Source organism: Barbus barbus, assembly GCF_936440315.1.
Source record: "Barbus barbus genome assembly, chromosome: 40".
Taxonomy (NCBI): domain Eukaryota; kingdom Metazoa; phylum Chordata; class Actinopteri; order Cypriniformes; family Cyprinidae; genus Barbus; species Barbus barbus.
In genome coordinates, this window is record NC_136718.1 from 25,174,230 (window position 1) to 25,187,980 (window position 13,751).

Genomic DNA, 13,751 nt, shown 5'->3' on the forward strand with positions numbered 1-13,751 from the left:
CTGCAGGTGATTAGCAGAGCTAGTTTCCTTCAAACACGATGCTTGGAATTGAGGTTCATCAGACCAGATAATCTTGTTTCTCAGAGTCTGAGGGTCCTTTAGGTGCTTTTCTGCAAATGCCAAGTGTGTTTTCATGTGTCTTCACTGAAGAGAGGATAGAGTTTGACCACACCGCCATAAAGCCCAGATCAGTGGAGTGTTGCAGTGATGTTTATCCTTCTGTAGGTTTCTCCCATCTGCATATATGATCATGGAGCTCAACTAGAGTGACCATCAGCTTCTTGATCACCAGTCTAGACAAGGCCCTTCTCCATCAATTACTCAATTTGGCCAGGAGCCCAGCTCTAGGAAGAGTCCTGGTTGTTTCAGACTTCTTCCATTATAGATAATAGAGACTACATCCTTCTGTGAACCTTCAATACAGCAGAGTGTTTTTCTGAACTCTTCCCCAGATAGGGGTATGAATACTTGTGTAATGGAATTATTATTATTTTTTTTTATAAATTTGCAAAGATGTTAAAAACCAGTTTTTTGCTTTGCCATTATGGTGAATGCAGTGTAGACTGATGTGGAAAAAAAGCAATTCAACATATAGTAGCAACATAACACAATGTGGAAAAAAAGAAGGGGTATGGATACTTTCACAAGGCACTGTAATCAGATTAGTTACTTTTTCCATTACATATTTTTCACACAGTGGCAGTAAATCATCATCTCCCTAATTTTTATTTTTTCTCTTAAAAATTTTCCTCTTTAAAAATTCTACTGTTTCATACTATTTAGCTTTGATTATATTTATAATATTGAATGGTCATGTAAATAATTTTGAGATCCATGCTTCTGAATTTGGGGGAAAAAGCATCTCTCACGCAAGTAGATTATGTATGAAACAAATAATAATGCAAGTTTCCAAATATAGCTGTGAAACACTATGTCTTCATCATATGTAGTGATTTTCAGTAACTGTTGATTCTGGAGATCTTTACAAAAATATTTCAAACCTGGAAGACTTTGGGCATCATGCTGTTTTCATGTTAATTAATGTTTGAAATGTTTCCCAACATTGGGAGTCTTTAATTATAACAAACAAAGTGTAACATGATGTAAATAAGATGCCACCATCAGGCAAAAATAGCCTATATCAAAATGTATATTAAGGCTAGAGCTCCCTCACTGATTTCAGAAGCACCCTCAGTGATTTGATTCAGGAACTGGGCCTGCCTGTATCTGGAGATTATAACTTTATATATGTGACCATGGACCACAAAACCAGTCTTAAGTGTCAATTTTTCGAAATTGATATTTATACATCATCTGAAATCTGAAATAAATAATCTTTCCTTTGATGTATGGTGTTGTTATGATCGGACAATATTTGCTCGAGATACAACTATTTGAAAATCTGGAATCTGAGGGTGCAAAAAAATCTAAATATTGAGAAAATCGCCTTTAAAGTTGTTCAAATGAAGTTCTTAGTAATGCATATTACTAATCAAAAATGAAGTTTTGATATATTTACGGTAAGAAATTTACAAAATATCTTCATGGAACATGAGCTACTTAATATCCTAATGATTTTTGGCATAAAAGAAAAATCTATAATTTTGAGCCATACAATGTATTTTTGGCTATTGCTACAAATATACCCCAGCAACTTAAGACTGCTTTTGTGCTCCAGGGTCACATATTTCTATAGCCTATTATATTTCTAGATTTAGCCCATATATTAAACCATATGTAGTGCTAACGCGATGTACTATATGTGCTTTGAGCGACCATGCATGGTCCTCTCTGATACCGGGAACCAGATAGCACACAAAATTGACAAAATTATATCCCATTATATAATTTCATGACAATAAAGTTCCCACACTCTAAAAAATGCTGGGTTAAATACAACCCCAAGCATTGCTAAATTTGGCCAAAGAAAACCTGTTAAAATCAACATTTTCTATATTAATTTATGCATTTTTCAAATGTTTATTAAAAATTCATAAACAAAAATCTGAAAAGAGGTCAATATTTTACTTTTTTGGGTAACATTTTGTGCTTACGGTTCTAAGTTAAATTTTGGGTTTCAGCATAGCATTTAAAAATACAATAACCTTTTTTCATTTTTTTCGTCTGGGTTAATTTCTCACAATTATAATTTCTCACAAAGATAAGAGGTTTTTCTTGGAATTCTGAGTATAACATTTTGAAATTCAATATTTTTTCAGTCATTTTGAGAAAAAAAACTGCAAGTTTATAACTATTTCTCATGGTTATGAGTTTATTTCCATTTCTGAGTTTACATTTTGTAATTACATCTCACAACTATTTTTTCTTTGAATTCTTAGGTTTATATTTTGCAATTCTGACTTTTTTTCCTGTTAATGTCTTTTAAATGTCGCCTACATAAATGAAAAGGTCTGTCTAAATAAAAAAAAAAAAAAATCATTATTTCACAATTCTGAGAAAATAGTTGTAATTGCAATAAATAAAGTCAAAATTTTGTGATTTTAAAAAGTCATTTATTTTTTATACCATGGCAGAAACATGATTCCCAGCTTTAACAGGGAATGTTCTGGCAAGATTCCCTCCAAGTTATGAATAAACGTTCTTCCAGTAATGTTAACAGAACATTTGTTCAGTTCTCTGGTCTTTAGTAGTGTTTTTAAAATGTAAGCACAAAAACATGATCTGTACATCATTCATGGAATATATTTTTAAAAGTTTTAGTTGAACGTTTGAATAACTTAAAAAAACAACAACCATAACAACAAACATTATACTTTGTTTAGAACATAAAATAATTTTTTTTTGATAATGTTTGGAAAATGGAATGTTCCCTTAAATTTTTTAATTTTGAGCATTCCAGAAAAATAACTGTCATAAGGTCATGGCAACGCAAGCAAAACTTTCTTAAAACAGATTTCTGTTCTCTGGTTCCATACAAAACAGTAAAACAAAACGTTAAAAAGGCTTTTGATGGTTGGCCTTAATAAATGAAAGTGTTTAGAGCATAGTCACTCTCATTACTGTATAAACCCATTATTGACTAAAAAGTCGTCATGTGACCTCATGTTTGATCAGTGCATTTTAGAAAAGCAAACAGATATTAATTTTACTAGATCAAGCAGGTTGGGAGAGTCAGCAAGTAAAACAAATGTTTAATTGCATGACATGTTTCTGACGTTCAGATGAAGTGTAATTGCAAATTCAGGGAAGTTTGATTTAATAGTTTTTAATTTCCAAACTTCCTATAATGACTCATTAAAAATACTTCACATACACTAGCAGTGAGCATTTGGACAAACATGACCGAATTTACATTTGTCACAACAACAATCTTTTGACCCAACTGCTTCTGCTAACACACCTTTTAAAGGGGTCATATGATGCAATTTCATGTTTTGCTTTCTCTTTGGAGTGTTACAAGCTGTTGATGCATATATAAGATCCCTAAAGTTGCAAAGACTAAAGTCTCAAACCCAAAGAGATATTCTTTATAAAAGTTTAGATTTGTCCACGGCCTCCTAAAACGGCTTATTCAAACACACCCCCACATGTCTACATCACTGTGTGGGAAGATTTGCATAACACCACCCAAATGTATACTCAGTGAAAGAAGGGGTGATTTTTATTCTCGCTGTAGTATTGTTGCTGCACTAGACTTGCTCTTTTCAGCCGACAGAGAAAGTGTAGGCGCTGTTGTGCCTTTTTGGAGAGTGACATGGTGTTGGTGGTCCAGGTGAGATCCTCAGGTGATGTGCACCCCCGGGAATTTAGTGCTGCTGACTCTCTCCACAGTCGAGCTGTCGATGGTCAGTGGGGGGTGGTCAACGGAGTTTCTCCTGAAGTCCATCACAACCTCCTTTGTCTTCTCCACACTGAGGGACAGATTGTTAGTGCCACACCATTCAGCCAGCTGTGCCACTTCATCTCTGTAGTGCGTTTCATCATTGTTGCTGATGAGACCTACCACTGTTGTGTCATCAGCAAACTTGATGATGTGGTTGGAGCTGAACTTGGCAGTGCAGTCGTGGGTCAGCAGTGTGAAGAGGGCTTTCCTGTAGCTCAAATAGTAGACCATGGCGCTAGCAACGCCAAGGTCATGGGTTCGATTCCCAGGGAAAGCAAGAGCTGATAAAATGTAAAAAAAAAAAGACGAAGTAATATTTCCCAAAGCAGAAAATCACAGGCTCCATCTGTAGCTTCCTCTTGTTTTCCAGTCAAAAGGTGTAACATCCTTAAAAATATATATAAATTAATCTGAAATGCAAAAGTGCATTTGTCTTGTGGTATTTTCAGTTTGATGTTAGCATGAATGAAGGAGCAAAAACACAAATACTGGTTAAGATAAATAGTTAAAATAGTAAAAGTGAAACTAAGCTCTATCTATCTATCTATCTATCTATCTATCTATCTATCTATCTATCTATCTATCTATCTATCTATCTATCTATCTATCTATCTATCTATCTATCTATCTATCTATCTATCTCTGTTAATTAATTAATTAATTAATTTAGTATACATTAATTTATTTTAGAAACACGAGTCAATATTTTTTATTTATTTATCTCTTTCTGGGGTTGTCTTGTCTTTTAAAGCAACATAATTTTGTTTTTCTGTCTGAAACAGTCGTTGTGTCGTGGGTGCGTGTCTGATATCTGACAATCCAGCTCTTTTGTACCAGCATTATTCCAGAATTTCAGCAGCTGTCATACATGATGACACAATTTGACAGCAGGAATATGATGATGATGGAGGAAATAGTAATACCACACCTTATCTGTGATACCACACCTTATCTAATTATTTTTTGAGGTTTTACTCAACACTGGAATTGAAGAATTTACTGACATCTATACAGTATTGTGCAACAAACCCTGTCATTTCTCAATTGAAATGGTTATCAGGTTTGATTTTATTTATTTATTTTTTTACACATAAGTAGCAGCACAGATTGAAAAAAAAAAGCTAACTGTAAATAGTTTGCAAAATGGAATGTTCGCTTAAAGTCTGAATAACCAAAACATTTTAAAATTTGATGTTTTGAACGTTACATTCAGGAATAACCTCGTCATAACGTCATGTGAACAGATTTTTGTTCACTGGTTCCATACAAATCGTTACTGAAACAAAGCCTTAGAAGTGCGTTTGATGGTTGACATTAATAAATGATAGTGTTTATTGAGCATGGTCACTCTCATTATTGGATAGAATCGTCATGTGATCTCACATTTGATGTGTTATTATGATGGTCAACAGAGCATTTTAGAAAAGCAAACATATTAATGAGTCAGCAAGTAAAACACATTTTTAATTGCATGATATGTTTCTGAAGTTCAGTGTAATTGCAAATTCAGGGAAGTTTAATTTAATCATTTTTAATTTCCAAACTTCCTTTAATGACTCATGAGCCATGACTCATTGCCATATAATTATCATTACACAGTTAAATATGGCTCTTCATCTTCTTAGGATATTAAAAATCATTATTTACATTTTAATCACCAGACATGAACAGGATTAGTTTAATTTGAGAGTCATAATCAGAACACTTCAGATTATAACCCAAATATTTCCCCTCTTTTCAGCAGCTTTTCATCAGTTGAATCAGTGTCAGTGTGTCTTATATTCCTTCACATGACTTAAGATTGTATTAGTTATTGTTCAAAAATTAATAATAATATTCTTGCAAAGTATGTTCTGTTCTGTTATTCTGCCACAAAACTCCTAAACTCATGTTTTAGCAGACAATCAAGCTTCATTCTCATTAAAAAAATTGTAACTTTGTAAATTGTAAAATTGTAATAAGGAATAGTATTTTTTTGTTTCTTTTATTTTGTTAGTAACATTTATTAGAAATTAATTTAGAATCATTTTGAGTCTATTATAATGATAATACTTTTCATTTAGCAGACACGTTTAGCAGTTCTATTGCTTTTAGCCATTTCATTTATAAATCCCTTTTCTTGATGCCCTGTTTTTTCCTGATTTATTTGATTGTTTATGTGTTATAGGGTTTTTTCTTCAATTTTTACAATTATTAGAATAGTAATAATAATAAATAATACAGCTAATAAAATTCATTTACATTTATTAATCTAGCAGACACTTTCATTCACAATTTTATTGCTTTTAGATATTTATACATTTATAAAGCACTTTTCTTTATGAATCAAACTGAGGTCTCTAAGAGTTACATATTTATAAATAAATAAATATATATTTATATATATATATATATATATATATATATATTTAAAAGTAACCAATTAATTAGAGCCCAGGTTAAATTAGTTTAACCCTTTAATCTTATTCTACATCTGCTCTTTTCTAACAGCAATCAATTCAAGCGTGTATTTCTGATCTGCTGCCATTAAAAAGAAGGAATAATATGCTAATATTTTCATATGCAGACCTGCTTTGTACAGTTTAAGTTCATATACTAATAACATTAGTGCATCGTTTGATAAATGTCTTCATAACTATTATGAATCTGACAGCGTAAGCCAGACTGATCCTCCCGTACACAAACACTGGGCTCTTATCATACCAGACCGATGATAATAATTGCATGCTTCAGAAAAGGAGAGGACACACGCCTCAGTTCAGTTTCTCCATCCTAATCTCCTTCCTCCACCCACTCTTGCACCCTTTCGATGAAATGTGTCAGACAGGTTTCTCTTCTTCTGTGTCACCTTATGTAAAACATCCGAGGGCTTTATGGAAGCATGTTTAATGAATATTAATATGTCCATATGTGTGCATGGGTGTATGTGTTTGTTATCTGGATTTCAAGGTTCAAAAGTTTAGATATGCACAATATAAGTATATTTGTTAATATGCACACCATTTTATACTACAAAAAAGTAAAGAAAATGTCTCGGTTACGTATGTGATGGAGACATCACGTCGGATGACCGACGAAATTGGGATCTCGCCAGAGAGACCAATCCACCTCGAGTGTAACTAAACGAGCCAATGGACATTGGAATGCGGTAATTCACATCCAGCTGCCGCTGATCACACCGTGAGTATAAGAGGCAGCAGGTGCACTGCATTAATTCATGCTTTCGCTGAGGAGCCGAGCCGGTGACCCGGCAGCTGAGCGGTGGTACAGTAACTGTGGCGACGGGACGTGATGTCTCCGTTCCCTCCATCAGGGAATGAGGGTTACATACGTAACCGAGATGTTCCCATTCAGTCGGTCACTCCGAGGCACGTCGGATGACCGAAGAAATTGGGATCCCTACAAAAGCACCACAGGAACTGCCCCTTCCAGGGCCCTGTGTAGGCCTCCTGATCCTTACTATAAGGCAGACGATAGGGCCGTGCTCTACACAGAGAAGGTCAACTACTGTTGTTCCTTGAGCAACCCAAACAGTAGGACTTGGATAACACTGGGAAGCGTGCCCTTCCGCTTGGGAGAGGCACACTGCGGAGTCACCTCCTCCCAGAGGGGGTTAAGTGACATTTAGACATGTGAAGTAACCCCATAGGGCCCTATTGCACATGGAAGTCTCTGAGATGGCTTGGGCTGCATAATTAGAGATGGCAGAACGTGCCCTGCCAGGGGAAACATGGCTCTATTAAGCATCCCGTGGAATACACATATGGGAACCCGGTAGGGTCTCTCATATGGGCATTAGCCTCACACCAGATTTCAAGAAGTCATTGGCTGAAAGGCCTGGCGTCGGACGTTCCGCCACGTCCAGACTCCGGAGTGCTGGAGGACTCGACAGGGTTTGCCTGCTTAAGGAACTTTGCCTGCTTAAGGAGAATTAGGCGTAAGGACGCCACAAGCCGACTCTGAGCCGGGCCTCTCAGGGCCTCTCAGTGCCACTACCCGTTTGAGGTGAGAACACAGGAGGAAACCAGTTCGACGCGTAGGCTATAAAACCTAGCGAACGTGTTGGGAGCCGGTGGCCGAGGCATCCATGAATACCACAGCATGCCTGGATACCTGCTCAGGGGCACTCTTGCCCGAAGGAACAAGGTTTTGAAGGTTTTGCAGCAGGCCAGTATAATCTGAACCCAGTGAGTACCGCGTTTCCACACCCACCTCGGGATTCAGCCATAGAGCCACTGCTGAAGCGGTCTCATATGAAGCAGACAGAGCGGAACTATCGCGGCAGCTGCAGCCATATGCCCCAGAAGCCTCTGAAATAGTTTCAGTGGGACCGCCGTCCTGCCTGATAAAGTCTTGAGGCAATTCATCACCGACTGAGCACGTTCCTGGGTGAGGCGTGCTGTCTGGTTGACCGAATCCAACTTCATGCCGAGAAAAGAGATCCTCTGCATTGGCACGAGCTTGCTCTTTTCCCAGTTGACCCGAAGGCCCAACTGGCTGAGGTGCCTGAGCACCAGGTCCCTGTGCACACACAACTGCTCTCGAGACAAGTATGAGCCAGTCGTCGAAGTAGTTGAGGATGCGCACACCCCATTCTCTCAGGGGAACAAGGGCCGCCTCCACGACTTTGGTGAAGAGGCGAGGCGACAGGGACAGAAGGGCAGGACCTTGTACTGATTCGCCCGAGCCTCGAACGCGAATCTCAGGAATGGCCTGTGTCGCGGGAGGATCGAGACATGAAAGTACGTGCCCTTCAGGTCGATCGCTGTGAACCAATCTAGGGGACGGACGCACCTGAAAATGCGTTTCTGCATCAACATCTTGAACGGCAGCTTGTGAAGTGCACGGTTCAAAACTCACAGATCCAAGATCGGTCGTAACCACCGCTTTTCTTGGGCACAATGAAGTAAGGGCTGTAAAACCCCGACCTCATATCGGCTGGAGGGACCGGCTCTATTGCGTCCTTCGCCAGTAGGACTGCGATCTCCGCACACAAGACAGGGGCATCGACGGCCTTGACTGAAGTGAACCGGATGCCCCTGAACTTCGGGGGATGCCGGGCGAACTGAATTGCGTAGCCGAGTCTGATCGTCTGCAGGAGCCACCGAGACGGACTTGGGAGCACTAGCTAGGCTCCAAGAGACTGTGCCCGCGGGACCAACGGGACCACAGGCGTAGCCGCGGTGGGGCAGTGAGGTGGAACACAGGGACTCGGCCCAGGGCCTGTGACAGCAAGGGGCGGGGTCTGGGTGTGCATTGTAACACTCACCTGATTCATGCTCGTGTGGGAGGAAACACAGGAACCCGGCTTGAGGCTTGTGACAGCTCTGCGTGTGACGACTTGAAGCGGGGACTCGAGTGCTACCGCCCTTACCTGGCTCCACAAGTGGGCAGGAGGGGTGCTCTTGGGCAACCCACTGCTGCTCGCTGGTGAGAGAGGAGGAGGGAAGCGAAACCGTGATGCCCGGCTCGCAACTCTCCTCCTCTTAAGATCCAGAGACTGAGGAAACCACTCTTTTATTGAAGTTTTGGGTACTGCTGGAACAAAAACAGAATGAAACAAAAGATTCTCCACCCGGCCCTCCTACGGAGGAGGGAGTGTTGCGGTCACCATCTCCAGACGAGCAGTCTCCTCCATCTCTGGGTTGCCCGTCTCCTTTTGAAGAAAACAAAGAACACTCTCTTTGAAGGGAAGAGCAGTAGCTTCACCACTACCGCTCGGCTCCAAAGCAAAGCAGTGCACCTGCTGCCTCTTATACTCATGCTGTGATTAGCGGCAGCTGGATGCGAATTACCGCATACCAATGTCCATTGGCTCGTTTAGTTACACTCGAAGTGGATTGGTCTCTCTGGCGAGATCCCAATTTCGTCGGTCATCCGACGTGACTCGGAGTGACCGACTGAATGGGAACTGCAGAAGTATGTGAAATGGGACACACCTCTTTCTTTTTAGTTTTGTTTGTGGAAAACAGTAGAGCAGAAATAATGTACTTCACCTTGAAATAGATTGTAAATATAAACATTTGAGAACAAATGACAAAACAACAATAATTGGTATTAATAAAAACATTATATAATTTTTTTTTTGAATATTATATTTATTGTAATATTTTCAGATTTATAGACAAATAAACAGTACAATCACAAAGCAAGACCAATGTAACAGTATGGGCAAGATGAGACCGATAAATCAAAAATGAAATAATTACACAGGGCTTTTTTAAGGTGAAAATAACAAAAGAAGACGATTAAATTTAAAATAATATAATTGTCACTGAATTTGAATAATAGTTAGGAAATCTCTAAAAAGTTTACAAATCCAGCTGTATTTCCAGAGGTATTCAAAACATAGATAAAAAAAGTAAAAAATGAATGAATAAAGCAAAGCAAAACATAGATGATCTCCAAGAATCTTCAGATTTATCAATAGATACTGTATCTGAGTCTTTTCACATAAAAGATAAGAGGAAAGTTCTGACAACCATGTCTTAAATAGCGCCTTTGAATTTTCTTCCGCACGCAAAGAAATAAAAAACAAAAAGCATTTTACTCTGCTCAAGTACTACTACTAATAAAAACAATAAACAAACAAATAATACATATATAATATATAATATGTAATCTTTATTATGAACTTGTAATTATTATTATTATTATTATGGCATTAATCCATTTTAAGGCTTATTCTTGTTGAACTTCTTTTAATTGCTTTCAAGCTGCAGAAATGGCTTTTGGCTTGTGATTAATATATTTTGAGCCGGTTCTGATGGCCTGTGATTCACTATGATGTGTACATCCTGGAATATTTCCAGTTTAATAAGAGAAGGAAGAAATATACTTTATTTCCACCTTTTCTTGATTGTGAATGCCATGATTGTTGTTCATCAATCTGTCGCCTCCTCTGTAGTGAAGGAGTGGTAACACTTGGGTAAATAAGAGCCGTGAACAGGTGCTTCAGTGCCAATCATTCTTTGAATTCATCGGCGCGAACACGAGCCGGTCTGTTAGATCACCTGAACTTCACACGCCAGACGCCTCAAACTCACAGGTAAGACTTCATTACAAATACTGCATTATAAAAAACTTTATAACACATTTTCTTTATTAATTCATAATAAACATTACGCATAATTGATCAACAGGTCATGTTTATTCATATATGCATATACTGAAAACATAAACAGCACCATTATTGCATTAAACTTTAAAGCAAAACGTTACAGGTGAATTTAACTAAAACTTATACTAATACTTAATGCTAATACAATATTTCCCCAGCTGACTGATTACTTTAAGAATTGCAAACTTTTATTTTTTTGTGTATTACAAGTTTTCTGTTTAAGTATGCAAATAATGCATTATCTAATTAAATATGCACTAACTTGCATAGATTTCCAGGAAATAAATCTTGGATAAAGCCAGGTTCAAAAATGTGTTTCATTTTGTTGATATATTAGAGTCAAAGGTCTTTATAGAGGGGACTTTGAATCCTTTTATCCCTCCATAAATCAGAAAATAAAACAAATTTTCACTATATGGTTTTATTAATAAACCAGTGTATAAAACCAGGCGAATGATATATGAACAAATCTCTCTATAAAAATGTTCAGAATGTAGACAGGAATAAAACTGTAAAACTTGGTGTATGTAAATGCTGCTGAAGTGGTGGGGAAAAAAATTTAAAGATAGCATTATAATTTAAATCTACAGATGCAAATAGAATATTTATGTAATAATACAATCAGGTGAACGATATATGAACAAACCCCTCAGTAAAAACCTTCAGAATATAAATTGTAGTAAAACTGTAAGTTTTTTTATGTTTAGGTAATTTAAAGCCTTGACAACATTCTTTTTAACATAAATAATATAAAATGGATTTCAATTAGTTGAGCTATAAATAATTAGAAATGTCAATAAACTTTGATTCTTATATTTTAATATGAGCATGCATATTTAAATATGCATGAATTGGAGACCTATTTATTGCTTATTTAATAATGAAAGTTATTGTAGAACAGTTTTTCGCTCATTAATAACACTATGTCTGATGTGAGAGCAGATTGTTGATCTTTCATCGGTTTAGACATGATGAAGTGTCAGTTACAGCAGCTGGGTGATGTCATGTGCTTTATTCAGGTGTGAGCGCAAGAGGTGCCTTTGTTGGCAGTCTTTTGTGCAAGAACTATGTTAATGACTTCACATTCAGTGTGGGAGGTGATGAGTGTCAAAGAAGCTAGAAAGTCTTGATAATGATTTTATAATTGTACAATTAAAGGCTGGAATACATTACATGACTTTTAGAACTCACACTCACGCAGAAACACATGGCTTGTTGCTAGGAGATGCGTGACAAATGAAAACAATGTGTTCTAAAATCAGCTCAAAGAGAGAAGAATGTTGTTATGATATATGGTTTGAATACTAGCATTCATTGATTCTTTATTATGACCATTTTCCATTTCTTAGAATAATAGTAAAGTCATGAAGACTCATTAAGAAACTTCATGAGGTGCATTCTGGAAACAGTAGTAAATGACACTTCTTCATATGACTCAACTAAAATAAAGCATTGTAAAGAAATTCACAATGTAGGCACAATTGACATTTGTCCATAAAATTAAACTTAAAGGGATCATATGATTATTGTTACTCATTATTATATGATAACATTATGTTGTGTATTTGGTGTAATGCAATGTGTTTATGCGGTTCGAGGTTCAAAAAACACATTATTTTGCACATACTGTACATTACTGTTGCTCCTCTATGCTCTGATTTTTACAAAGTTCATCGTTCTGAGAAGCGAGGTGTGCTCTGATCGGCCAGCTATCCAGTTCATTGTGAGTCAGAGTCATTGGCTGTGAGTCAGAAGCACCAGACTGTCCTTGCCATGTTGGAATTACCCCACTTTATAGTGTTCACAGCCATTCATAGTGTTCACATTGTAGGCTACTCCCAGGTTCAGGAAATAGTCCTCCGTAAAATGCGCTGCACACACTCTAATATTTGGTTGAACTGTTCTGGAACAGTGTTGTAAATACAACTTAACCACTGATTTCTAGTTGTGTCCTCTTTTGGAAGCCCAAACAAAGTATTTTCGCTTTCACAACGAAACACAGCGTCTCCATGACATGGCGCCGGCGGCAGCAACAATACTACAGCGAGAATAAAAATCACCCCTTCTTTCACTGCGTATACATTTGGGTGGTGTTATGCAAATCTTCCCACACAGTGACGTAGGCATGGGAGGACGTGGACAAGTCTTAACTTTTATAAAGAATATCTCTTTGGTTTTGAGACATTAGTCTTTGCAACTTTAGGGATCTTATATATGCACAAACAGCTTGTAACACTCCAAAGAGAAAGCAAAACATGAAATTGCATCATATGACCCCTTTAAAAGGTGTGTTAGCAGAAGCAGTTGGGTCAAAAGATTGTTGTTGTGACAAATGTAAATTCGGTCCAAATGTTCACTGCTAGTGTATGTGAAGTATTTTATGAGTCAAGATCAAATCTAACGTAAACCTGGAATTAAATACAAAGGTGTGGAATTTATATAACTGATGAATATATTTTACGTTTACATTTATTCATTTAGTAGATGCTTCAATCCAAAGCAACTAATCCTATTTTTTTTTTACTGTATATAATTTTTTATTTATAAGCTGAATTATAAAATTTATCATTTTAAATATATTATTTATTATCTTCATTTATATATTAGATCGTATTTACTTATATTTATTTAGCTATTTATTTTGAATTAGATTTATTAATATTTTATTTAATATTAAATAGAAGTATAATAAATTTAAATAAATAATTGAATACATTTATTTATGTATTATAATTTTATTTATAAATTTAATTGTATAGTTATTTATATTTGAATTAATTTGACTTT

The 13,751-nt window shown here is 36.8% G+C and overlaps 1 pseudogene across 1 annotated transcript in view; it reads right to left on the reverse strand.

The window, feature by feature from the left end:
• LOC306859403 (E3 ubiquitin-protein ligase TRIM7-like) overlaps positions 1–13,751 on the reverse strand; it is a 39,196-nt pseudogene that overhangs the window by 5,188 nt on the left and 20,257 nt on the right. The gene's annotated exons all lie outside the window — the stretch shown is intronic.